The following is a 24,795-nucleotide window of genomic DNA, read 5'->3' on the forward strand; positions in this document are numbered from 1 at the left end:
ACAGCACCCACCCCAACCCCCGACTCACACACACATATCACAGCTGATGAAAAATCACTCTCCTGATTGATAATAATGCATCTGGCACAACTAAATATACTTTAAAGATAACAGATACCGTAACTTTATTTGCCATTAAATTGCCGCGCGTTTTTTTTTATTAAAAAAAAAGAAAGTATACAACTGCATTTCTAACTCCTTCAGCATGAATGAAAACAGAAAGAAAGAAAGAAAGAAAGAAAGAAAGAAAGAAAGAAAGAAAGAAAGAAAGAAAGAAAGAAAGAAAGAAAGAAAGAAAGAAAGAAAGAAAGAAAGAAAGAAAGAAAGAAAGAAAGAAAGAAAGAAAGAAAGAAAGAAAGAAAGAAAGAAAGAAAGAAAGAAAGAAAGAAAGGGAAAGGAAAAACCAGGCATTCCACACACTTCCGGGATAAATCCCTTGTTTACTCGGCCTTTTGAGAGATTTTCTCGAGTCTCTGCTCGCAAGACGGTAGCAGGGAAAGTTTTCGTTGACTATCCTCGGCCACGAAATAAAGTGAATGCACGCTCCGATAGAGGATGCCGCTGTGCTGCGTTTGCAGCAACATCATAGGATTATAACAACAATTAAATAACTCATTTTCCGCGGCCAGGGAGCTCATTAACTAAAGGTACAGGCCGTGCATACTACTCACTGCCCGGCGCGCGCGTGAGCGCTCGGCCAGCCGTGCCGAAGCTACGCGGTTGTGGTATGCGGTATCGTGCGCATACCCGTTCTCTTCCTTGGGACGAGAATGAAAAGGCTGGGAAGAGGCGGTGGACGAGCCCCTTACGAGCGCATACCAGCGGTTGCGTGCCCGTGATGGGTGGAAAATCGTAAACTGCTGGGCGCGTAATCGTAAAAAGCGACGGCCGCCGTTGCTCCCCAACCCGCGCGCGCACTCTGCCGCGGCCAGTGTTCGCCGAAGCGGTTCCGTTCGCAGGTCATCGCAGCCGGGAGTCAGTGGCCGCTCGTCGCTGCTGGGCGAGCGTCCTTGGGTGCCTTCCAAGGACGGCCCCTGGAATTCCCCCTACGGACCGAGGCTCGGCCGCGCGCGCATGTGTGGGACCCTTCCCTGGCCGGCCAAGGAGGCGGACAAAGGAGTCCTCCAAAGGAGCCCAGGCTTTGTTAGCGGCGGCCGCTCCGCCGTGTGCTGTCCAGCCCGTGACCAACCAACTCCGTGGGAGCGCGCTTCCCGGAACGGTTAACTGGCCTCGCGACAAAGAAAAGCAGCCCCCATTGTTGTTTGCGGCTTCTGTGGGCCACAAAAGGAGCTGGCTTCCGCGCGCCTAGCGGACGTGACGAAAATCCGAGACAAAGTCGAAAACGAACAGCACCCCCCCCCCCCCCCCCCCCCCCGCGTTCCGGCTTGTTATCATGCTCGGGGAGGGGCCCTGCACTTCTCCGGCCCTGTCGCTTTGACGTTTCTCTTCTCTCTTGATTTTCAACGGACGGGCTTGTACATACTGAAAATGGAGAGTGCTGAAATGCTGTCCTTCCTGACAAGCACCCGCGTTCGAGCGTTTTTTTTTTTTTTTTTATGTGCTATGCACCGTGCAAGCACTCCATTCACTGGTAAAATACTACCGAGGTACTGTCAGGGATCGCTGATTGCTTGCAAACAACAGCCCGTCTCCAAACGGAAGGTGAAGGAGAACAGTTCCCTTCTTTCCTCTCTCTCTCTGTCTGCGCGCGATAACACCACATGACATCGAATGAGGAAGGGCGCACCTGCCAATTCTACTTGCGCTCGTTTTTCCGAACGTTTTCTTTCGCTGACGTTCCCTCGCCCTTCTACCGCGAGAAATCCCTGCGCTCTAAAAATGACCTACTATGAGGTTGGGACACGCACGGAGACAAACAAGATACAAAGGCGTCATCTGCCGACAGATAACGACCGAAAGGCGTTTGTATGCAACGCGTGTCACTCGCTTCTGTGCGCAAAAGCAGCGGCGTGAGGCGCGGACTTCCTTCACCGGAATACCCGGGACGAGCGTCGGCATGTACGGCACGTCTGCGGCATACGCACTTTTTTCCGCGGCTGCACTGAGTTTGCGTCCCCCTGCGCAAGGCCGGGCTTATTTATCCGGTTTCTCTTTTGCGCCATTCAAAGCAACCGCTTCAGGCGGAATTTTACGAAGAACCATCAGCTGCTGCGGTGGTGGTGCCTACGCGCCCGCACGTGCGCTGCTGAGCGAAACAAAAACTGCGGAGCTCAGCGCCTTGGACCTAGCTGTTGACTCCGTACGGAGGTTACTTTACTGGAGCCTGCACATGAGCACACATTCACGCCATTAGGTACGCCAGCGACGCTGATATTGGATTAAGCTCGCCGCCTGTACGAAAGGTGTGCAAGCGATATCATCATTACATCGCTAAACCTAAGGGCGAAACGATCGCCCCGAAGTAGTCAGGGCACACAAATATCCGCATTTTACGAATAACGGTTTGAATATCCAGGTATTAAATTCGCTATTCGGCATTAGTCAGTCGCTCGTTCCCATCCTCCGATCTGAGCCAGGGGAGGGAGTGACAGAGGAGGGGGAAGTAATTTTCAGGGCAATCAGGTACAGGACAACGCGAGCTTCCATGGATGTCTCGGCCGCTCCGACATCTAAGTTGAGAGCTCGTCAGAACGCTCCGAGTTGGGGGCAGGCGCTCGGAAGGAACCGGCCGAACGTATAATCACAGGGACCCATTCTGACCATCCAAATATACGGCGGCAGCTCTGAGCACTGTAAGACGACCATTCGAATATGCCGTGACATTAACAGCATCCTATAAAAGGAGCCGAAGCAAGTAAATTGTTACCAGCACCATACTGAGGACGCAAGCAGGCAGGAGTCAGGTAGAAAAAAGAATTTGATGGTAGCGATGTTAACTTTCAGCAGCTGGCACTCAGAATCAATAATGCGAATTAGTTTTGTGAACAGAAACCACTCGGGCAGCATGCGAGGTGTTTGCTCTAGGAGCACTGAAGGACTCGGGGCGCATCAAGTAGGAGCAGGACGAAGAAGAAAGAAGAAGAAAAAACTACGCTACACTTGCTGGGCCGACAACGGAACATTTTTCAGGGGCGAATTTCCCAGTTAAGTTTTTCAGTAATCACAACGGCAAAACAGACTACAGACTCAAGCGTGGCTGAATTATCTTGTGCATTGTAGCGAAACAAACTAGTTCCCAAGAAACGATTTTCAACAATGCTCGGTACAGCTCGCATGCGTCAATCGGACAGCGCTTAATTGTGTACCGGCGCTGCGCCTATAATGACAGCAAGCAGCGGTTTTCCACGCGCTGCCAACCTGACTACGTTTCTTTGTCCGGAGCACAACTTCTCCCGCACGCACCTAGCAAGAGAACTCGCAGCGGCATGCAGTGTACGTACCGTCTTTTCAAAAAGTAACCAGGCTGTATGTTTTGCTTCTCAGTCGTACAGCGGAGCACTTACGCCATCCTTCAAGGTCTAAACCTCTCAAAGGTGAGAAAAACCCTTGTCCTCAACTTCTGAGGCCTTTTTGTCTTCAGGGAAGCAGTATGCGCTCCACTATATACGAGTGAGAAGCGAACCACGCAGCCTGCAGCCTGGTTACTTTTGGCAAAGACAGCACATCACCCATGCGGCTTGCTAAAAAACTGTACTGACACTGAGACGAACCACGACGTGGTACAGTCACGGGACCTGGTACTGCTTGTCCGGGGACTTCGAAAGCCCTTCAGGCAAAGCGGGAACTCCTTCGATTCGTGCGCAACGCAGGTCTGGTCTAGCGGTTGTGACCAGGCACGTTCCTGGTGCGCTCGCGTCTCTCTCCTCTCCATCGCCACCCATCAAAACCCCCCAGAGTAGCAAGGCAGATGATGAGCCTTCAGGCCGACCTCTTTGCCGTTCTCTCGAAGCAAAACCACTCTGTCTGTCCTTTCTCGTGAGAGCAGGCGGTCTTAATTGTCAGCCTGCCTCGCCTGCCTCTTTCCTTGTTTTTTCTACTCTCGTATATTCACAACAGCACCAATGTAATAACAATAATGTGTCTACCTAGTAACGCCCGTTTAGCTCATCTACTGAGCGCAGCATGCCGCTTTCTCAAGAGCGCGCTGGCGCTAAAAAACGGCAGTGGCTTCGACCATCAACGCAAGCGTCGGTTCATATTTCGAGATTAGGCCCAAATTCGCTTCACCCGAACCAACGCGAACCACCTGCGCGCCCTGCGGCGGGTCAGCTTAGCGTCGTGCACGCGCACGTCGGCTGCATTTTTTCGCACGCTGCTGCCAGGCGCTGGCTTCCCTTTCTGCCGGCCATGGAGACGCACTCCCTGCAGAGGCCTTGAAACATCCATTAGGGTGCGTCCATTCCTCTGACCGCCCGCCGGGGGCAGACAGCGCACCGTCAGTCGCGCGCTGTTGCCGCCGCCACGCTCGGTGTGCGATGCGCGTATCGGATGGCGCTCATCCTTGATTAAGGAAACCTGCGCCGGTCACGCAGCGCTCTTGCATCCATCGCGGTTGCGCTTACACGCATTACGCGCGCGCGGGGCAATCTCTCTCTGCGCTCGCCTTCACCGGTCGCCCGCTGAGCGGCCGCCGTTCCCTTGTCACCGCGGCGTCCCTGTCACCGGCAGCGGCAATCCGCGACGCGCTGCGCGCGAGCCACACCACTCCTTCGCCGAGGGCCCCGGAGTCGCCAGCCGTCATCGTGCAGGTCGCGGTCAGACGGGCTCACTCTGTATAAGGACATTGCGCAAAGGCGAACCGCTGTGACAGACAATGCCCCGCGCTGACTCCGCATATTCCTCTTTCTCCGCATGCACGGCCGCCGTAATCCCATCTGGGGGGGGGGGGGGGGGGGGGGGGGGGGTGGGGGGGGGGGGGGGGGGGGGGGGGGGGGGGGGGATTAGTTTCGTTCTCCTCTGGGTGCCCCCACTGATGTGCTTGTCACGCGCCTGCCTGCCGGCTCACCCAGTTCCACAGGCAGCCGACCGCTTCCCAAGGCCCGTTCTCTTGACTAAGGTGCCCTTGGCCTATAGGCTCTTGCTCACTGCCGACCTCCAGACACGCAGCGAAATACTTTGCGAGTTGCTCGCTTTGCTCCGTACAGTTCTGCCATTATCAAGACCGGACACCATTCGTCTTGTTTCGGATTTAAGGTGCGACAGCGAGATACTAGATCCGGCAATGCAGTTTTTGATTTTGCGTGGAATTCCACGGCCTCATGCATGCTTGATGCACAGACTACGTTGCAGGTGGGCACCACAGACTGGTGGTACCCATCTGCAAAAACTGCCGTCGCACAATATTTCGTGCTTGGCAATGCTAAACCATTTTTTTTTTCTTTGGCAGACACCATCAATCACTACACAGTCATTCCAGTACCCAGCTAGAACTGCCCAAATGTGACGTCTATCAGCGACTTTGTCCCGTGTATACGGTAAATAAGAGTGTAGCGGTAAGATAGGGAAAAAAAGAGAGAACGAAAAGCGAGCGCCCCGAGCCCTCATTTGTGCCGGGTTTTCAAGCGCCGTCAGATCTATTAGCAGCATTTTACGGGCCCGTTGGAAAACTCTGGAAGTCGGCATCCCTGCAAATCGAAAACAACTTAAAATTGGCGGCGCAGCCTGTTTTGCGGGCAGAAATTAGGTGCGGCTCTGGAGACTTCTCGAACCAGAATAATGCCGCAAGTACGTCTTGCATACTTGTGACGTGTTGCAGTCGCGACGGGGATGAGGAGAGATGAAGCGCAGCTGTGCCAATCCGCTGCTCGGCAGGTGCGTGCAGGGCGAAAGGCTTGCGATAGAAGTCTCCAGCGCTGCACACAACTTCTCTTTGGATAGTTGCGACAATTGCAGAGAGCTCACGCGAGGTGCAGCCAGCACTCCAGGAAGCAATATGGCGACGCCCAGACGCCCGTTGTTACTGCCTGCCGTATGCTTAAGACGTGCGCATGGCAGTTTTCATGTGAGCGACAAAATTGCGGGAGATAATGTCTAGTCACGCAGGAATTGAGCGCGTGACAGAGCAAAGTCATTTATTTCTCTTCACTGTCTTAGGCGAGCGGTGAAGAAATTTCTGGGCCCCTTTTCCGCGTTTGCTCGGTAAAAGTGAGATTTCCGCGTAGTTTCACTTCAACAGCATAGGTGCCGAACTTCAGGTTAACTGACTATCACGCGATGCGTTCTACAGCGGCGAAGCATGTCTGCACTAGAGATGTGAAGGCCTGAAAAAACCGCTGCAATTTTGGAAAAAAAAAAAAAACGTTTTTTTTTTTCGTTTTTTTCAGACAAGAGAAAATGGAAAGAAACATCGAAAATTTCACAATGCAATTTCAAGGTTTTATGATTGCTTGCTTTTAGTTTAGGTTTTTGTTTTTGCTTTGAAAACCATTACAGCGTGTATCGTTGAACGATTGGAGAGCAGTCGTCATCGCCGGTGCCAGGTAGTGCTTTTAAAATGTTCGTGCTGTGAGTACGCGGGTTGAAGGCCAGGTCACATATAAGATCCAGGCTTGACTTAAAAACACACTAATAATACTTGAACTCACGGCTGAAGTAGAACAAAATGGCTGCAAATTCTACAGCGCTACACACATGACATAAATAGCATAGGCTGCTGTGCACGTAAGCGGTTTCAGCCAAATGCAAGCTTAGCTTCTTGATTTTCAACGTAGCAGAGTACAGGACATCCGCGGGAATTTGGTCCAGGACAGGGGTCTTCAGCGAAGCACGCGGCCCCATCTACCTGGTGGCAAGACCTTTGCACCAACCAGCCGCTAACTCGTCTGGCTTGCCGACTGCTGCAGATATACCACCATCATGCGCCAGCTGCGAACGAAACTGGTCCCATTTCGGAAACGTCCATACAAGGATTCGCAACAGGCTTTCAGGGGAACGCGTTCGAAAGCTTGTGTATGTGCAGTCGAACCTAACTGTGGACACAGCTTCAATCCATGCTGCTGCGCGTAGTGCCGCATCCAGCGATAGAGACTCTGAGTCCGATATGGAGTGACTTATAGATCAGTTTTCATGTTCCCTTTCTCGGTGCAATAGAACAAGAAGTTCGATCGTTCCACAAATATGATATTTATATCTCCATATTCGCCTGAAGTGCAAATAATTATTTATCTTCTCGGTGCAATAGAACAAGAAGTTCGTTTCACAATATATCTATAACTGCATATTCGACTGAACTTCGGAGCATTATTATTGATCGTTGTGCTGTTGTTTTCACGGCTGTTGTCAAGGTTGTTGTCATGGCTGTTTTCACGTTTTGCAAAATTTCTAATTTTTCATGAAAAAGAACCCTAAAAAAACGGTTTCTTTCATGCCATTCAAAATTTCTTGAAATTTTACATCGCTAGGACTCTGCACTAATGCAGTAAAGTTCAACACCACTACAGCACTGACAAACGGAACGCGCGGATGACGATGCTAATAACGATCGGATGTGAGCGCGAATGTGACCAATAATGAGGATGTTCTTACCGTACGAGGGCGTAAAATAAACAAACTGCCGCTGGTAGTAACCCAAATAAATTGCATAAAACATTCATGCTCACTTCTATAGTTGCCATTCGGTCGAGGGCTCAGAACTGAAATAGTTTGGTTTGGTTTATTTGGGGTTTAACGTCCCAAAGAGACTCAGGCTATGAGCGACGCCGTAGTGGAGGGCTGCGGAAATTTCGACCACCTGGGGTTCTTTAACGTGCACTGACATCGCACAATACACGGGCCTCTAGAATTTCGCCTCCATCGAAATTCGACCGCAGCGGCCAGGATCGAATTTGCGTCTTTCGGGTCAGCTGCCGAGCACCAGAACCACTGAGCCACCGCGGCGGCTATAGCATTGAAGTAGATGCAAGTGTTTAAGTGTCTCAGTTCCATGTGACCCGCTGTGGTCACTCAGTGACTGGCGTAAGTCTGCTCAAATGACGGTTCGAATCCCCAAAGTGCAAAAGACGCCCACATACTGAGATTGGGATGCAAGTTAAAGAATCCCGGCTAGACGAAATTATTGAGGAGACCTCAACAATGGCCTGCCTCATGACCCACCCTATAGCTTTGGTGCGTGAAATGCATTAAACAGAATCATAAATTCTAGTTACCCCAAGCCATTGAAGAACCTTTCACTGACAATCGCTGCCAGGAAAGTACTTATTGGTTGGTTGGTTTATGGGGTTTAACGTCCCAAAGCGACTAAGGCTATTAGTCGGTATATTTACGCGCGTCATTCTGATATCAACCACAGTAGGTTCCATTAATAATGCTGCAATGCGCAACGCTTCCACATGTTGGTTTTCTCGCCAACGGTGTATATGAAGCACAACAGAATGCTAAAGCTGCGTATCAGAAGCATTATTTGCAAACTGGCGAAGAATCTCGCTGTCCTTTGGCGCAGCAAGGCCCCCTCGCTAGCAGCCAATGTTGCGGTGATGAAACTTCGCCAAGCACGCGGTTTAGCTTCTGCATGCCTCTTGCACGCCAGCATGCAGCTCTGGTCAGGGCTGTCTGATTTTTTCAACCCCAAACGCATAAACATAAGTGGTCTTAAAGGGTTAGTGCCAACGCGACTTGACTTGACACGTTAATACACTTGGCTACTCGAAGAGGAGGTCACGCGAGTATTCGGCCGTAATTGCCGGTGCCTACGCTAAGACGCCGTGCGGAACGTATACACAGCCCATGCGCCGCTGACAACCTTGAATTCGCTCGTAAGGCAATAATGATCTTTCGTTGCAACAGCTGTCGGTGTCGGCGGCTGCCGCAACCGCGCCCTGACCACACAACTCCCGTCGAAGCTAAAAACAGAGCCGGTGCTTTCATTATGCACGGTAGCGGAGTGAGCAGATCATAGCTCAGAAGTGGGTGCGTCGGGCTGTGACAAGTGGAACAGCAATGTCAACATGTTTTTTGGTGCAGGGTGGGGGGTGTCTCTTTATATATATATATATATATATATATATATATATATATATATATATATATATATATATATATATATATATATATATTGCAGAAACCAAAGCCCGTCTTGGCTATTTAGGCCTGCCCCTAATATGGAATCATGTTTTCAGGGAACTGCACTTCATTTCGTTGATCGCCATGCAGTAACTATTGAGGTGCGTGCATGGCATATGCAAAGACTCAGCTACTCGTTTTCGGACGTAAGCTGGAATGGAAGCTTCTATCATTCGTCAAATAAGGGTCAAGCAACGTAAGCAAGTGAAAATATCGGCGCGTGGTACGTGCTTCTACCACTTCTTGTTGCCAGTATTGCCTCCGCCAGGCGTAAAAGGCTGCAAGTTAGGGAAGGCCACCTGCCACAAACCGGACGCGTTCTTTTCTGGCACCGGACCGAATTCGTATCTCAGGGACGTCTTTTCCAACGGTCGGCGCCTGCTGGAGAGACGCCCCTTCGCAGGTCGTGTTTGCCAAGTGAAGCATGTGTATTCCCATCAGCCTGCGCGCAGTACCATTCCCGAGTAACATAACGCAGACTATGTACCCGAGGAGTTAGCGCTTCGCCAATTAACCAGTCGCGCGGTCCTGTCGGAGCAGGAGGGACAGGGCTTCACCCGAGCGAACAAAGGAGAGCGCAGTGCAAACACGCCGAGGCGTGACCGTTTCTCGGCGTGAAAAGGAGCGGCACATCTGCCGGCCGCAGCACTTTTCAGCGCGCACCTCCGGTTCGGGGAGGGGGGGGTTCGGGGGAGGTGCGCTCGCAGGTCCGCGGCACCCTTCGATGCGGGCCCTCTCGCGTGCTACGTCGCCGTCCGTTGACTTCACGAACGCTCCTCCCCGGTCGTTGCCGAGCAATTTTCCGTGCATGTTGTTCGGCCGTCGCTGCTCGCAAGACGCCGCCGAGCTCGTCGTCCCCTGCGGCCGAAAACGCGCAGCACGCAAGGGCGCCTTGCGTGACTGCGACCATCCGCGCACGGGAGCTACCGTACAACGACACGTGCCGCGCGCGGTTGAGGCAACGAGCGCACCGAGTGCCGTGTACGCGATTTGCGACCGATAACCACCGGCGTACAAAACAGTTTCGCAGCATCCGTCCTTGCATTGTTTGCTTGGTTCCTCTGCGCTCGGTCCTCGCTCGATGCCAGCTTCGCCAATAAGTACGCTTAAATTTTTAAGTTCACCAGTCTATGTTTTTTCTTAAGAGTTTTTTAGTATTAGGGTCCCTGCTAGCTGAAACTCCTAGTGCGCGTAATAAAAGAGCCAAGGAAAAGCGAGGCCATCACGCTCTGGCATTATAAACTGCACTACTCTCCGATATAATATCGAATATTCGAAGTAAAAGTTTAAGTTATTGACGTCGCCTTTTTGTTTGCCTGCATATCTTGCTTTGTCGCAGGTCACCCCCCCCCCCCCCCTCCCTTTCCCCCTTTTTTTTGCATGCTAAGAAAGAGCCGGGAAGAGTGCACCAGTCAACAACGTCAAGAGCAGCGTCGCAAATGAGTGTAGGCGGCGTTCAGACCTCGGTCATTTAACTTCGCAAGGAATGAGTGATGGCGACAAAGAACCGAAAACTTCGTTGAGTGACCGGACGGCGTGTTGGCGGAGTCTTGTTTACGCCGTAGCTAGGAGGCCGCCGTGTGGGCCCCCGTAGGCGAACGAGGCAGGCGCGTGACCCGTGATTTGGCCCCAGTGTGCCTCCGGAGCCGTGCACCGGCCGGGGCTGGGAGCGCGGCCCAAGCAGCCACCTGTTCAAGCGGCTGGTTAGGCAGTCTCTCTTTCGCGCGCATCAACACACCTCATTATTATTTTTTTTCTTTCGTTGCGTGTCACTCACCGCTGTCTCCTCCTCGGCTGTCTGCGGATGACTCCCGGGCCGACGGTCAGCGGTCTTCAGCTCGGCGGGCTTTTTTTCTTTTTCCGGAGGGCGCGCGGCGGCTGGACTTCTCGGGAGCCGGCGACTCGCGGCGTGCGTCTGGCGGCGGGCGCAGCTCCTTTCTCGCGGTCCCCGCGTCGAACGACGCTCGCCGGCAATCGCGGAGGCGACGTCACGCGTGACGTCACGGGAGAGGCGGTGTCTGAGGGCGAAGGACAAAGGCTGAAACGGGAACGCGTGGAGGAAACTGGTTTTTAGTGAATGGAGAGACGCGCGCGCGGTGCGTATGGTGCGGCCCGCTTGGGGGCCGCGCTCGGTTGGTTACAATCTACGCGCCAAATGGCTGTGCAGCCTTTCTAGGGGCGCGTTCGACGGGAGGCTCTCCGGCACTGAACGAACATTTATGTATGTGTGCCATTTGGGCCGCGCGGCGACAGGAGGGGTGGGGGGTTACGTCTGGTGTCACGGTCGATGACCCGACGGTCTCACCCGGCTGGCTGCGGAAACGGGATCGCCTAAGAGTTCGGTGCGTAGCGATTGAGATGACTGGTGCGCATTTCGGACTCCTCCCGCGTGCTGATCGCGATATCTGCGTCGGTACTTACTGCATGTGGCGCATAGAGAGATGTTGTTACTGCGCTTCTCAGCAGTTTTTTGCGCACTGGATGCAGCAACGTGAGGAGGCCGTGACCTAGCGCAAGACTCATTTGCAGGTGTGGTAATGAATGATCCAAAGAGCACGCTGATAAAGCACTAAGGATAGCTTTCAAAGTGATGCAAACCTGTGCGAAAGAGATAGGCTTCTCGAACAACAGTGGACGCAGCAGTGTGTCTATCCCTACCTTTCATTATTGTTTTTCGTATTAAAGTTACGAGTGATAAGGTACGAGTGCCGAGCTACGTTAAGCAGTACGGTTGGGTGCATCACTGTTTGAGCACCAAGTCTGAGCGGCGAAAAATTTGGAACATCTCAAATTTTCGTATTATGCTCTATTTTCTGATACATTCCGGTAGGAAGCACCCGACATTCCAAGGCAGTGGTTTGAACTTCGATACGTTGTGAGAGATGCTGCAGTCATGCGGGCGCTGCTGTCTGATCGGTGGGACGTCGTAGGTGGAGTGCCTAAAGCCTGGCTCCACCGAAGGGGGGCTTCTAGTGATTCGAGAACAGGCGGAGAGGGAAATAGAGGGGGAGAGAGGGAAAGCGACTGGCGGCCTGTTTTACGCATCGTTTTATACGTTTTTGAAGGTCGTTGTTTGTTCAGTTTACGTCACAGACTTGAAACAAACGATCCCCACGTTCTGCCAGTGTGCTCGTTGTTGTTGTGTAGCCTTGGAGCTGAGCAGCCAGCTCTGGACTGACTCGTGACGTGAGGGCACGAATTTTCCTTTTTCTTCCATCGTTTGCGTAGTGCTGCCAACTTTGCAGTTTTCTCCGCCTCGGGTTTTAGAGAACATGTTAATGATTCTTACAAAAAATCACAGTGATGTTTCCGAAGCGACTGACCCAAATAAAAAATGGTTCCTTGCTTCGGATTCATGCAGCCTGCATTCTGACAAGGAGGGGGAGGGGGGGGGGGGGAGTCAGGTCATTTGACAATACTGGTGTGGGGCCGAGACCCTCCGAGACCCCTCTGACTTTAAGCACTGCGTAGATGTACTAGTGAACAGTGGCGGACAAGTAAATGCAATTCACCGTTCACTATTCTTTCCTCTCCAGACAAGGCTCAACCAGATGATATCCAAGAGAATCTATTTAATGTGCCGTAACACTTTGCGAACTTTGTCTGTACTCACCAGAACCACTTTTTCGTTCGCTCGCTCGCTCTATACCTCTCTCGATTAACCTGCTTTTGCGCTTTGTATGCGGCAGAAGCCTGGGTGGAGTGAGTAAAGAAGACTAGTACGTTTTATCCCCACCCTATATATTAGTACCTGGTCTGAAATGGAACTAAATGTGTCGCGATCCGGTATGAGCGTAACTATACTTTCTCAAGTGATTTGCGAGCCCTCAGCTCACGCAGTCATATTGTTCCTTTCTTGCTGGGATGGCCGCATCCTTCCACATTTAGAGAAAAACACATGGATTCTACATGTATAGTCCCGGCCATAATGTTGTCACGCCTTACCTATAGCGAAAATTAGGGAGTACTTTACAAATATGTTAGCATATACCTCTATTGCACTCTCGCATGAACCCAAGAAACCCTCGTGTCTTCTCTGTGAAACGAGTGCGAAAATTTCAAACGCCGCAAGCGTGCTCCGTAATATTTCGGCCGCATCTGTACCTGTCTCGACTGCAAGCGCTGGAGCTGACAGTGGCTGTGACAGTGGCTCCATTGGACCTGCGGACACGCGTAGGGGGCGCTTAATTGCAGAACACAAGGGCACCCGTAATAGCTTTCGAACCCTGCGTTTTGGGAGAACAGTCTACCGGCAAGGAAGTTATAAGGAGGCCTTGAAAGACAGCCTCGGTGACGACGCACTTTCTTTCTCTCGGATTCCCTCAATCTCCCTGCATCGCTTAATTGTCTGCCTCCAAGCTATACAGCGGCAGCCCGATCAACCGATCATGCGTAAATTTTTATTGATGTAACGGAAGTTGACCTAACGCGACAAAAGTTCCGAAGGACGATGAGTTATTGAGAAAAGTGAAAGAGTGGGTCAAGGAGAGAGTTGCATTGCAACTGAGTAGCGCATTTTGGTGCCAATCAGAAGCCTGTGAGAATCCCAAATAATTACTCATTTAAAGTAGACAGAATGGCTTCTTTATTTTTGTAAATTAACACGAAGAATACGCACCGACAAAACAACAGGTGACTCTATCTTTCTGTCGTTGTATGCTGTAAAATATTATGCTGAAGTAACTTGCACAGTAACACAGATTCACTCATTTTTCTCCCAATGTATGTGGCATTTTACCTCAAAAGGATATCTTTCTGATTTCACGTATTGGAAGGAAGCACATAGTAACGATACGTTCCAGTACGTGATATCTATTGCATTCTGCCTGATTTGTACATAGTGTATATTGCCGCCCTGCCCCTATCCTTTCTTTCTATCGCTTTCCTCTTTCTTTCCCTCTTTCTTTCCCCCTTTCTTTCCCTCTCCCTGTCCTTTTATTCCCGCTAGTCGCAGCTCAGGCGCTTCAGGCTTCGATGGCAGGTGCCGCGGCTAGCAATATCTTTTGCTTTCATTGTTATTTTGTTACTAAACAGTCACTAATAATAATAATAAGTCTCTGTTTCTCGATTCGACACTTCCGAAATATATACAACAACTATCTTTGTACACCTCTTCTCAAATGTGCGCTTATAGAACGGCTCTTGACCAGCCAATTACAAGGAATAAGACAGAAAGCCCACATTTCTGTTGCCGTCCCGTCTGCAACCGTCTCGTTCTTCGCTCGTACTGTGCTCGTCAATGTAAGAAACGTATAACCGCAGCTAAAGGGAAGCTGAACCAATTTTTGAGAATTCCATGAGATTCAAGGATTCGATTATAAGAACCTTGCAGGTAAAGCAGTTTTTCTTTGCGCTAGAAGTGATGGTGTAATAGCTAATTAAGTGTTAGGCTTCTCCTCAGAACGTCGGAGAAGTGCGGAGAAGTTCAGTGATGACATCCTGGATGGTGAGATTTGAAATTTCCATTGTCTTCGCCCACGCCCTGCTATGCATCGTCGGATGCCGCCAAACAACGCTCCGGGGGCTTTACCTTCGGTGGCTTTGCTTTCTTCAAAGCAAGCCTTATTGCATTGGAAATGAACCGCCACCGTACATGACGTCATCCCCCCCCCCCCCCCCCCCCCCCACCACCACCCGGAGCTGTGCGCTGCGGAGCTCTACCTGCAAGTTTCACGCATACGGCCCCTTGAAACTCATAGAAATTTAAAACCTCTTCAGTTGCCTTAAGGAACTACTACAGCCGAGGTGTGCTGCTGTCCTCAACGACAGTTTGATTTCTCTTTTTTGGTTTTCACTGATTGTTATTTTGGGAGCCAAGGGACTGACATAGCGTCAGAATATAAATGCCTTCCACTGGGATTATCGGCGCCTCAGAAAATTATAAGGCCGACCACAAAAAGGCAGCCAGTACTGTAATCTGCGAAGACATCACTACGTTTCTCACACGTGGTCGACCACTGTTGGCCATCTTCCAGACTGGGTAGTTCAGCAGTGAACGGGTATGAGCGCAAGGATATTTGAGCATGCACATGCTATACATGAGAATTCGCGCTTTTATTAGAACACAAATGGACGATCAGAATCGCTGCTATGCACCCATGGACGCGCGTAAACACATCATCAGATTGCAGTCTTCAACGGCAACATTCTATGAAAAGTTCATCTCTAGAGAGGTGCGTCACAAACGTCTCAGTTAAAAAATGCACATCACGAGACACTTGTTTGGAGAGACTTCAGAGAACCGTCGCCTGTGCCTGTCCTCTATATTAAACACCTTGACGACCTGTGGCGTCGCGTCGGCTCGCGCTGCAGGCATTGGCGATCCAGCGACGGCCAGCGCCGGTCCGCGCCTCAACCGCACAGAAGCTGTACAGCTACTGATCTTGTCTAACGCGACGCTGCCCACGTGCGCACATAAAATGTGCCGGCGACGTCGACACGCCAAGGCCTCAGCTGCAGCGCCCCGCAGATCGCCAATCGAGATTTCGCTCGGCCACGTCGGAGTGCAAAGAGACCGCTTTCCAACGTCCAAGTTATAGCCTAAGCGTGATGGAGCCGTTGCGGAAGGCGGAAGAGTTACTGAAAGTTTGTCCCATATACCGGCCGGGCATTTGAAGTGGCGATTAGGATGCCAAACGTAACCTCTCCAACCAAGCAACTTCGACCATCGCTAAGCAATATAGCAAAGCAGACGTAAAGGAATTACGTTGGTGTACAGTTGGCATTAAATGAAAGAAATCACCACAGATTTTAGGGAACATTTTCTGACCGCTCTCTGTTCTGTAGACTTCATGTTTTGTACTTCCCTGTTGCGACACTGATGTTGCGACACTGATGAAGTGTTAACTATAAGTATTAGTGAGTAAAACATTATTACTCAAAACAAATTGTAAGTTCTGCAGAACGGTAACAGAAAATAGGCGAGTTGTATTCCATTCTTGCACACAGTCCCTCTTGCACATCTTCGTTTCTTTCCGCCTTAATGGGATATAAAAAGGATTAGAATCAGAATCCCAATCATTATTACGCATAACATAGAAGATACATGGTAGAGAGAGGGTGTGGTAGATGGTCCTTGGCGATCACAAAATGAACAAGGGAGGGGAAAACCTCAGGTTGCTTGAGCCAACGTTTCGACAAGGGGATGATAGAAGATACATAGTGTTGTGTATGCAGAAAGGGCTCTGAGAGTCAGCGACTGAAAAGGCGAGATTTTTGGGTTATTGCGAATTATCCACGAAAATTCAGAGCAAGAAAAAGCTTCATTTACAGCAGCAGGAAAGTATAATTCAAACACACGGAAAGAGAAAAGGGAACGCAGGTTGCGAAAAATCTTACAGAAGTTTCACTTGCCAAAGCGACACTTTGTGTCTAAGTAAGGGAGTAGTGGAAGGCTCTTGATTGATTTCAAACTCATCGGGTTGTTAACCTGCATCTAAATCGCAGTACACGGCCGATTTTGCATTTCGCTTGCATCCAAATGCACCCAGTACTGCGGCCGGGAATCGATAGTGGGAACCCGCGCTCGCTAACCGAACGCCCCACACATACTGCGCTACAGCGGCGGGTTCGCGTATCGCTAATTGAATGCAGATAGTTAATGTAATTTGATAGACATTATTATTAGTTAACTTCAAATTATTGGATTAGCAAGCAAAACTGAGATAAACTTCGCTGGGTGGAAACTAAGCCATCGTGTGAACGGATGCAGCAACAGGGAGGAAGCAAGATATACGTGAAAACTGGAAGGTCCAGCTCCGACCTACTGCGAAGGACTTAGGGTGTCTTTTTTTTTCACTTTTATTCGACAATTATCCGCCAAAAGGGAGGCCCATTGTCTTTCTTTCAAGTGCAGTTTACCCTGCAGCCACCTTTTCGCCATCTTGCGAAAGGTGCTCGCTAACAATCGCAACCCGCGTGCTTTCGTCAGATATATGCCCAAGCTGCGCGAGTTCGGGCGAACCCCATTTCGCCCTTTCTTTCGAACTCGTACTTTTTGGCACCAGATCACCGAGGAAAGGGCGACAATGCATTGCTGCCCAGATTTTACGGGCTTTCGATGCACATTGTCGAGGCCAGAGGAGTAAAATGGACCCTTAACTTTATCACCAATCGGAAGCCATAAAAAATGGCAGCAGCACACTTCTCCCCTTGAGTGGAAGAAACGCCTTCGATATTATTCAGCCTTGAATACTGTTCGAGGTCAGTCCTTTCTTTTTCTTCGCCACTTCATTTTCACATTACAGGGCTTTGTGGTGACACACAGCGCGAGTGGCGATGATGTCGTTAATTTAAGACTCCCATTCATCCCTCAGACTTCTAATCTGATCTCATTGCCGTTGCAACCCTCAGTTAATGTAGTTTCATTCTAACATCCACGAAAATATTGCCAACAAACGCAGTCATTGGGATATCAAACATTGCTTCAAGCTCTTGGTTCAGTTGAGCAAACCTGCATGTTTAGGAATTTTGACGCTGCGAGCCGACAATATGGCGCGAAGAAATACGACCAGGTAGAGGACAGAACAGCAGCATTTGAGGTTTTGCAAATTGTCAGCGTGAAGTAGAGGTGTGCGAATAGCGCTTTTCCGAAACTGAATCGCATACGAATAGACTATCTTAGCTTCCGAATCGAATCGGAAAGGAACCGAACCAAATACGAGTCGAATAATTGTGTAATTATTGGCTAATTGTGCCAATAGTCGTGTAAAACTAATGTTCAGGCGAAACAAAGATGTGTTAGCGGCGGCTCTATATGACATGGAGTTAAAGCTGAGGCGGTCGAAAATCGCAACCCTGACCTGCACAGGGGACACGCAACATGAAGACAGTATAATTGCAGCGAAGCTTTCCACGTTTGTTTCTTCATACTGAAAGCCGCCGGTACACGGCTTTATCATTTATATGCGATCTGTTTTACCTCGAATGATCTCAGCCACACGCAACTGTTTCTACATTGTTCGAGATTTTTGTAACTGCTTTTGGCGCTTTATCTCTAAGAGCCAGCTTCGAAATGAACGCGGCCAAGAGAGGGGGTGATTCTGTACTCAACTGACGACTGCCGAGCATATCTGTTGCTAACGCCGCCAAGTTGTTCAGTTAATTTGGTGCGCAAGACAGCCCAATAAAGAGATCGTTTGACAACAACGTCGGTCGACGTTGTCACCATCACGCGGCAATATTGTACAGATGATGACAGCGAACAAACTAGAGCCAAATCTGAGTTGATGAGTGCAACGAGTGCTTAAGCCAAGGCCTCCGATATCAGTCATGATTGCAGGGTTTGCTAAGCCTGGCTGAACCTTGTCGCGTCGCCCAATCTTGAAAATCGTACGCATGAGATTATACGAACGTCGCCACGAATGGGCCGGGTCGCGATGCTGGCAAAGACCCGCCCTTCGGCAAAGAGCGATCGCGGCAGCATGTTGTGCGGCGTCGCAGTATAGGCCCTGTTTATGAAACAGTCTTCGAAAGAAACAAGAAAACTACGGCATGTTCGAACTTCGCGACAATTATTAGAAAACTGTTCCAAACTTGACAATGGATTCGATTCGTTATGAATAATTTTGAATGTGCACATTTGCTTCTTTTATTGAAGCAAAGAGAAGGATATTCGATTCTCTACTCGAATCTGCAGAAGATATTCTTGTATCTTATCCTTGTTTTTTTAATTTATTTTCGATGTAAGTGTCCTCCATCGTATTGTACATTTCTACTGAACAGAGCCTCTGTATAATAGATTTGCATTTTATTGTACATATTGCTATCGTTACGTACAGTGTAAATGTTGTGATTATATTAGTATCACTTATACTCATTTTTTATGTGCATTAACTTCTTGTTATGACGAAATACTATTGCACTTACGTCCATTGCAGACGGACAGAGGCCTTCGTCAGGTGCCATAGATTTCAGCCTCTGCCCCTGCAGCAGACGCTGTATGTATACTCTGCTCAGCTCAAATAAATCTTTTCAAATTCGAAATTCAAAAAAAGTTTAGAATATTCGCACACCCCTAGCTTGAAGTAAGCTGTTACAAATATAATTGCCCATTAGCCTATGTGAAGTACAATCATTAAGTTTGTGCTTGCAACCGCAACCCTTGCTGCTCTGGAAGAAACATTGCTCACTATAGCTGTATCGCGGAAGCCGAACAATCTTTCTGATGTTTTCCTTGGGAAATTTTTCAACTACTTCTACAGGTGATTTGATTTGGTTTATGGGGGTCTAACGTCCCAAAGTGACTCACGCTTTGAGAGACGCCGTAGTGAGGGGCTCTGGAAATTTCGGCCACCTGGGGTTCTTTGACGTGCACTGACATCGCACAGCACACGGGCCTCTAGAATTTCGCCTCCATCGAAATGCGACCGCCGCAGCCGGAATCGAACCCACGTCTTTCGTGTCAGCAGCCGAGCACCATAACCACTGAGCCACCGCGGTGGTTATTTCTATAGCTGGTTTAAGTGCCTTGTTTTTATCTCGTGTGGCAAGGTAACTTAATTACTCGAGAAATACTTTTCAGTAAGGTCTGACGACATTATCGGCAGCGTTAAAAAATATTTCCACGTTGAACGCTAAACTGAAACATGTTCGATTAGCGCCGTGGCACAGGATCGCACAATTCCGCCCACTCTTACTCGTGCTCTCAAGTCGCCCCATGCAAATAACAGTGGTAATCAATTAATATCTTGTATCAGCCATGCAGCGTCTGTGAATGAGTAGATTAATTCGTCGTAATTTAATGTATCCTTTAATGTACTTGTTGAAAAATTAAATAACTGAATTAGATTAATGGTGGCGCTTGGGTGTAGCTGCATTCACGGTCACCTACTGTGCAGCGTTAGACAGGCAGCGAATGTTACCAAGCCACTTTTAACGGTAAAATTGTACCGTCTTGTGTCGTTCATCTATAGTTTATCTGGAAACAGCACACAAAGATAGGAGAGTTTTGGCGATTTGCAGCTCTGTGCTTGCCATCTTCCCGTGCTTTGATGAGTGCCCGACGAATTCAAAAGTGCGACAAGTAACTTGCAAATCAGCAGGATGAGGAGCGGAAGCGGCGGTACGAGCAGAGATGTGGATGCGTAAACGCGCCCGTCGAAGCCGTCGTTCAGGCGGCCTTGAGCGGCTCGAGAGGCCTCCTGTGATGCGTTGCCGCCGCCGTTCTGCATAAGTGGCAGCTCTTAAGTTTTCTTTCCCCTCAATACCAATCAATCACGTCTTAAATGCAGGTAAGGACGTACGGCCGGTTAGGTTAGATTATGGTGCCACGTCGCGCTGATGCTAAGACAGCCACGACGGCCATGAGGCGATAATCACAGTGCGTTTCTCGCCTCGAACTTTCACGCTTTTCACTGGCCTCGCAAGCTGTGCGCATTAACACGGTCTGCTGAAATGGAACACACCACTCGAACTTATTTTCGAAAGTGCGCACTTACATATACAGGGCGTCACCTAAGAATTTACACAATTTTAAATATAGGCTTTTTGAGTTAGAAGAGCGCGTTTTTCTGAAAAGTATTGTCAGCGGAGTAGTACGTCAGAATACAATTAAGACGTGCTAACTAGCATGCTGGGTAACTAATACTGAATAGTGAACTTTTTAGGTATTCCCGTTAGGCTCTCAATTATTGTGAATCGTGTAGCCCACCATAAGTAACAACCATATTAGTTTTTATCATTTCGAAAACGCGGTTACCCTCGCGACTGTGGCCGAACAAATTTTGGCTAATTCGACGAGTTAGGTGCCCTGAAGAGGTTGCTTTGCCTGCAAGCTTCTCGAAAGCGCGTGTATTTTGGTGTGATGTAGCCAAAATTTGTTGGGCCACAGCGCCGAGGGTAACCGCGTTTTCGAACTTATAAAATCTGATATGGATATTACTTACGGTGGGCCACACGTCTCTCAATAACTAAGGAGCCTAGCAGTAATAATTAAAAAGTTCACTATTCAATATCAGTTAACCGGCCTGCTAGTGAGCACGTCTTAGCTGTATTCTCATGTACTACACCACTGACAATGCTATGCCGAAAGAAGTCCTCTTCTAATTCAAAAAGCCTTTTTTTTTTAAATTGTGTAAAGTCTTAAGTGAAACACCCTGTATAATTAATCGCGAACTTTATCACGTATATATTTGAATGATTACAATTTAACCTTTCTTCCATCCTCGCAGCAGGCACAGTGCGCTGGTGAGCACGAACACAATCATCGCGGGCAAAGTAACAGAGCGAGCAGCTTTCTCTTCATGTACTGTATGGTACGCGCTGAAAAATCAGTTCATTAACTAACTGCTAAATATGACAGTTTACGCCGGTAGCAACAAGCATGTACAGTATGGACGAACTTTTGAATTTTGCTTCCAGTCAATTTGTTCTTATTCATTTTCTCTTTTCCCTTTCCATTAATTTTTTTCTGTCTCGCAGTCCACTAATTGTGCGCCAGGCACCATCAGACTTTCAATTAATTTCGCCCATCGGCGGCTCGGCAGAAATAACGCCGCTGCTGAACGCTTCTTTCCATGGGCTTCCGGGTTATGGTAGCACAATCTGCTCGCTGACGTTCACGGCCCCACCCGAACAATGAACCCCCGCTGCCATATGAGAAAAAAAAAAGAACAAAAAGAAAATCACGAAGAGGAACACAGGGCAAGGGGAATGTAAGCCAGCTTAATACTGAGCGTCTTCGATTGTGATCAGTGAAGCTCCCGTGCGCGATAAACCGCAATAAAATGCACTTACTAAGCTCGACAAACGTTCCCTTCACTGCATCATTCTGCGCAGACAAACGCGCGTAGCGCCAGCAGTGCGCTGTCGACGCGTAGCTGAATCATCGACTGGGACGCGTAATGGTTCTACCCGCAGCCTGATCGATGCGCCACTGTTCGTCTGTTCGGCGCCGCCCACAGGCGAGTGCGACCCTGTATTTTTCAGCCAAGCTTGGCACGGCGCCCATTTCGGTAGCCCTTTCCTAATTATGTCTGTATTGCGAAATCTCCCCTCCACCAACGCCAATAGTACGCGCCTGTCTCCCCTTGTTGCAGTCAGAGTTGATTACCACCGTAATCCTCGATAAAATTTCTTCAAAGTCAGGTTGCCGTCAACCCCGCTGCATTCCCGCATCTCTTTTAAGTTATCATCACGCTGGAAGAGCTTGTGAAAAGCCTCTCCAAAGCCAGAAACGGTCTTTGGACTTTTCAACTCCCCTCCCGTCTGCTAGTTAAAAAGGAGAAAAAAGAAAGGCCAACTGCGTGTTGTTCCTTACGTTTCATGCCTTTCACGCCATTAATACAACGCAGATATATGTTCCATTCCCCTGCAAGCTGCACCGAAGGAGTGCATAGAGTGCATCAATGGTATATTACCGCAAGCGACATCACTCCGCATGGTACGTTTCTGGTTGGTTGCAATTAAAGGCATCAATCTCTTCTTCGATAAAAATAGCAGCCGCGGAAAAAAATGCTCGATATATGCCCTGATAGGGTTGGCTTTGAGTGTCGGTCACTGTTTTTTTTCTTTTCTGTAAACTTGAAAAAGAACTTCATTAAAACTTCCTGTTGGGCGAGTTGGTAGTTCATATTGAATTAGAAATATTATAGCGCAAACAAAGACACGGACAAAAAAGGGAGGAAACACACACACAAGCGCTTGTGTGTGTGTTTCCTCCCTTTTTTGTCCGTGTCTTTGTTTGCGCTATAATATTTCTAATTGAAAAAGAAAAAAAGAAAAGCGACATTGTGTTGTGAAAAGCAAGTACAGACTGATACACACTACCCCTCCCATCTCTTCCTCCCTCGCTCTAAGTGCGACCAATTTACATTTGAGGCGCCAGAGATGTCGAAAGGGCACGTACTGCTTGAGACGTCCGCCAACATGGAAGGTAGTATTTTAAGCCCCTGGAAGGATGCCTCGCTCTCCGTAGAACTTCCTGGATGAAAGCGACACACACTCAAATATGCCTACGCGTATTCGAGCGTGGTCCTCCAAAAGTCCGCTTCTGAATTCAGCGCTGCTGTTTTGTTTCACGCCATTTTCATTTAGTACTTCCGATTTCTTTTTTCTTCCTTTAATAAGAAAAGCTCGCTAAACACGCGTTGCTGGCGGCCGCGACCGTCGGTCTGGCTGTTATCGCCCCTAATGCGCTCGCTGCCTCGATTAGTGTGGAGAATGTAATCGCAAATAAGGCCTTCGTTGTCGCCGTTCGCCGAACAGGAACACCTTATGCTCTGCAGAGATTATCAGGAGCAGCACGTGACTGCGCCAGAGGGCTTGCGAAGCACTTGGTTCGAAAAGAGCGTCGGAGGAAAAACGGCTACATGAGTGGAAGACAGTGGGCCCGCTGCGTAGAACGTTGATCCATCGGAGGAGGACGGGGCGGAAGGCCGTGCTCTGGACTCGGGCCGCGGCCGCTATTTCGGGAGTCGCTTTTTTCCAAAAACCGGCGGCCGCGCTTCGGCGCTTCTCGGAAAAGGGCGCCCGGAGGGGATTCCGGGCCGATCGGCGCACGCACTCCATCGACTCCATCGACGACGGCGCTCCTTGAATGGAGCGCCTCTCCTCTGCGCGTCGCCCTCCGTTGCCGTGTCCGGTCGCTAATTTCGGCAGCGGGATTTTGGGGCCGGCACACGCGCACCCTTCGGCCGCTTATGCGTGTTGCGCTCGCGCAGGACGTTATCGATTTCGCGTTGGCACACTCCAAGTCCAAAGGGCCGCCGATGGCTCGTCGGTGAGCGCGCGTGTTTGTTGTTTCCGTCTCCATCGCGCGTTAGTATAGCTCGAGTGAGCGCCGTCCGTATCGGTCATGTAATAATCGTGCCGCCGCGGAGGCTTGTCGGGTGGAGCGAAGTAAACTTTCATCGGGCGAAACTTTAATCTATACTTAGCCACCTAGATCCCAGCTCGCTTCTTCTTTATTTGCGGACTCGGTGTCTCCTCCTACAGTTGCTGGCCTGCGTAATATCTCTTTTGCGATGTGTTTTTTTGGTCTTTTTATAGCATCAGCTGCTCCAGCCAGATCCCCCTTCCTCTCAGATCTCGTTATCGTCGTTTGCACAGAAGACGTCATAGCAAGGTCACAAGACCCCGTTTGGCCCATTAATTGTCACGAACCCATTTAATTGTCATCGTTACAGTTTAATAAATTTGCAACTGAATCTCCGAACGTACTGTCTTGTGTCATGTTCTCTTCAAGATGCCCTTACACATACTGCGTACGCCGAAACTCGATTCACACTACGTGAACGTCCCATTAACTGCTTTTCTTTATTTTATATCGGGTAAATTAGAGTACGATGCTGTCTGATTTTGACGTGCATAAAGGAAAGGGCCCAACCAACCGTCTAAGCGACATTGCTGCCCTAGACTCATGCTGTTTGGTGTTCTCAGTGATTGATTTACAGAAAACGTTGGGAATGCCCATTCTGCATCCGATGGGAATTATTTGAATAAGTTATAGACAGCAACATAGCTGCAGTCGTGCCAGCTGGCTTAAGTGTCCGGGCGGATTTTAAGTTATAGGGCTGAAGTATTCTGGGCCAAAATGACCAGCCAGATTGCACTCACTACGTAATGATCGCCATCGGCGAGTATGTTCATGTTGAAAACTTGTAAAGTCATCATTATCCGAGGCCGTCTCATTTTGCAAACATTTCCATAACGAAGCGTGCCATTGAAGCTATCCATCATCGAAGCTGTCATTAAAACACTTAATGGGGCAATCAAAAGCGCCCCTCGCCCCAGCGTAGAGAAGATGTATAGGAGGATAACCTGCTAACGATCGCATCC

The 24,795-nt window shown here is 49.3% G+C and overlaps 1 protein-coding gene across 1 annotated transcript in view; it reads right to left on the reverse strand.

Moving 5' to 3' along the window:
* LOC149350802 (uncharacterized) overlaps positions 1 to 10,976 on the reverse strand; it is a 51,873-nt gene extending 40,897 nt beyond the window's left edge. Inside the window, exon 1 of the mRNA XM_089579944.1 lies at positions 10,796 to 10,976. The gene's annotated coding sequence lies outside the window, so the exon portion shown is untranslated. The remainder of the gene's footprint in view (positions 1 to 10,795) is intronic.
* Between the last annotated feature and the right edge of the window lie 13,819 nt (positions 10,977 to 24,795).

This window comes from Amblyomma mixtum, chromosome 3 (genome assembly GCF_055824585.1).
Source record: "Amblyomma mixtum isolate Tamu chromosome 3, ASM5582458v1, whole genome shotgun sequence".
Lineage (NCBI taxonomy): Eukaryota > Metazoa > Arthropoda > Arachnida > Ixodida > Ixodidae > Amblyomma > Amblyomma mixtum.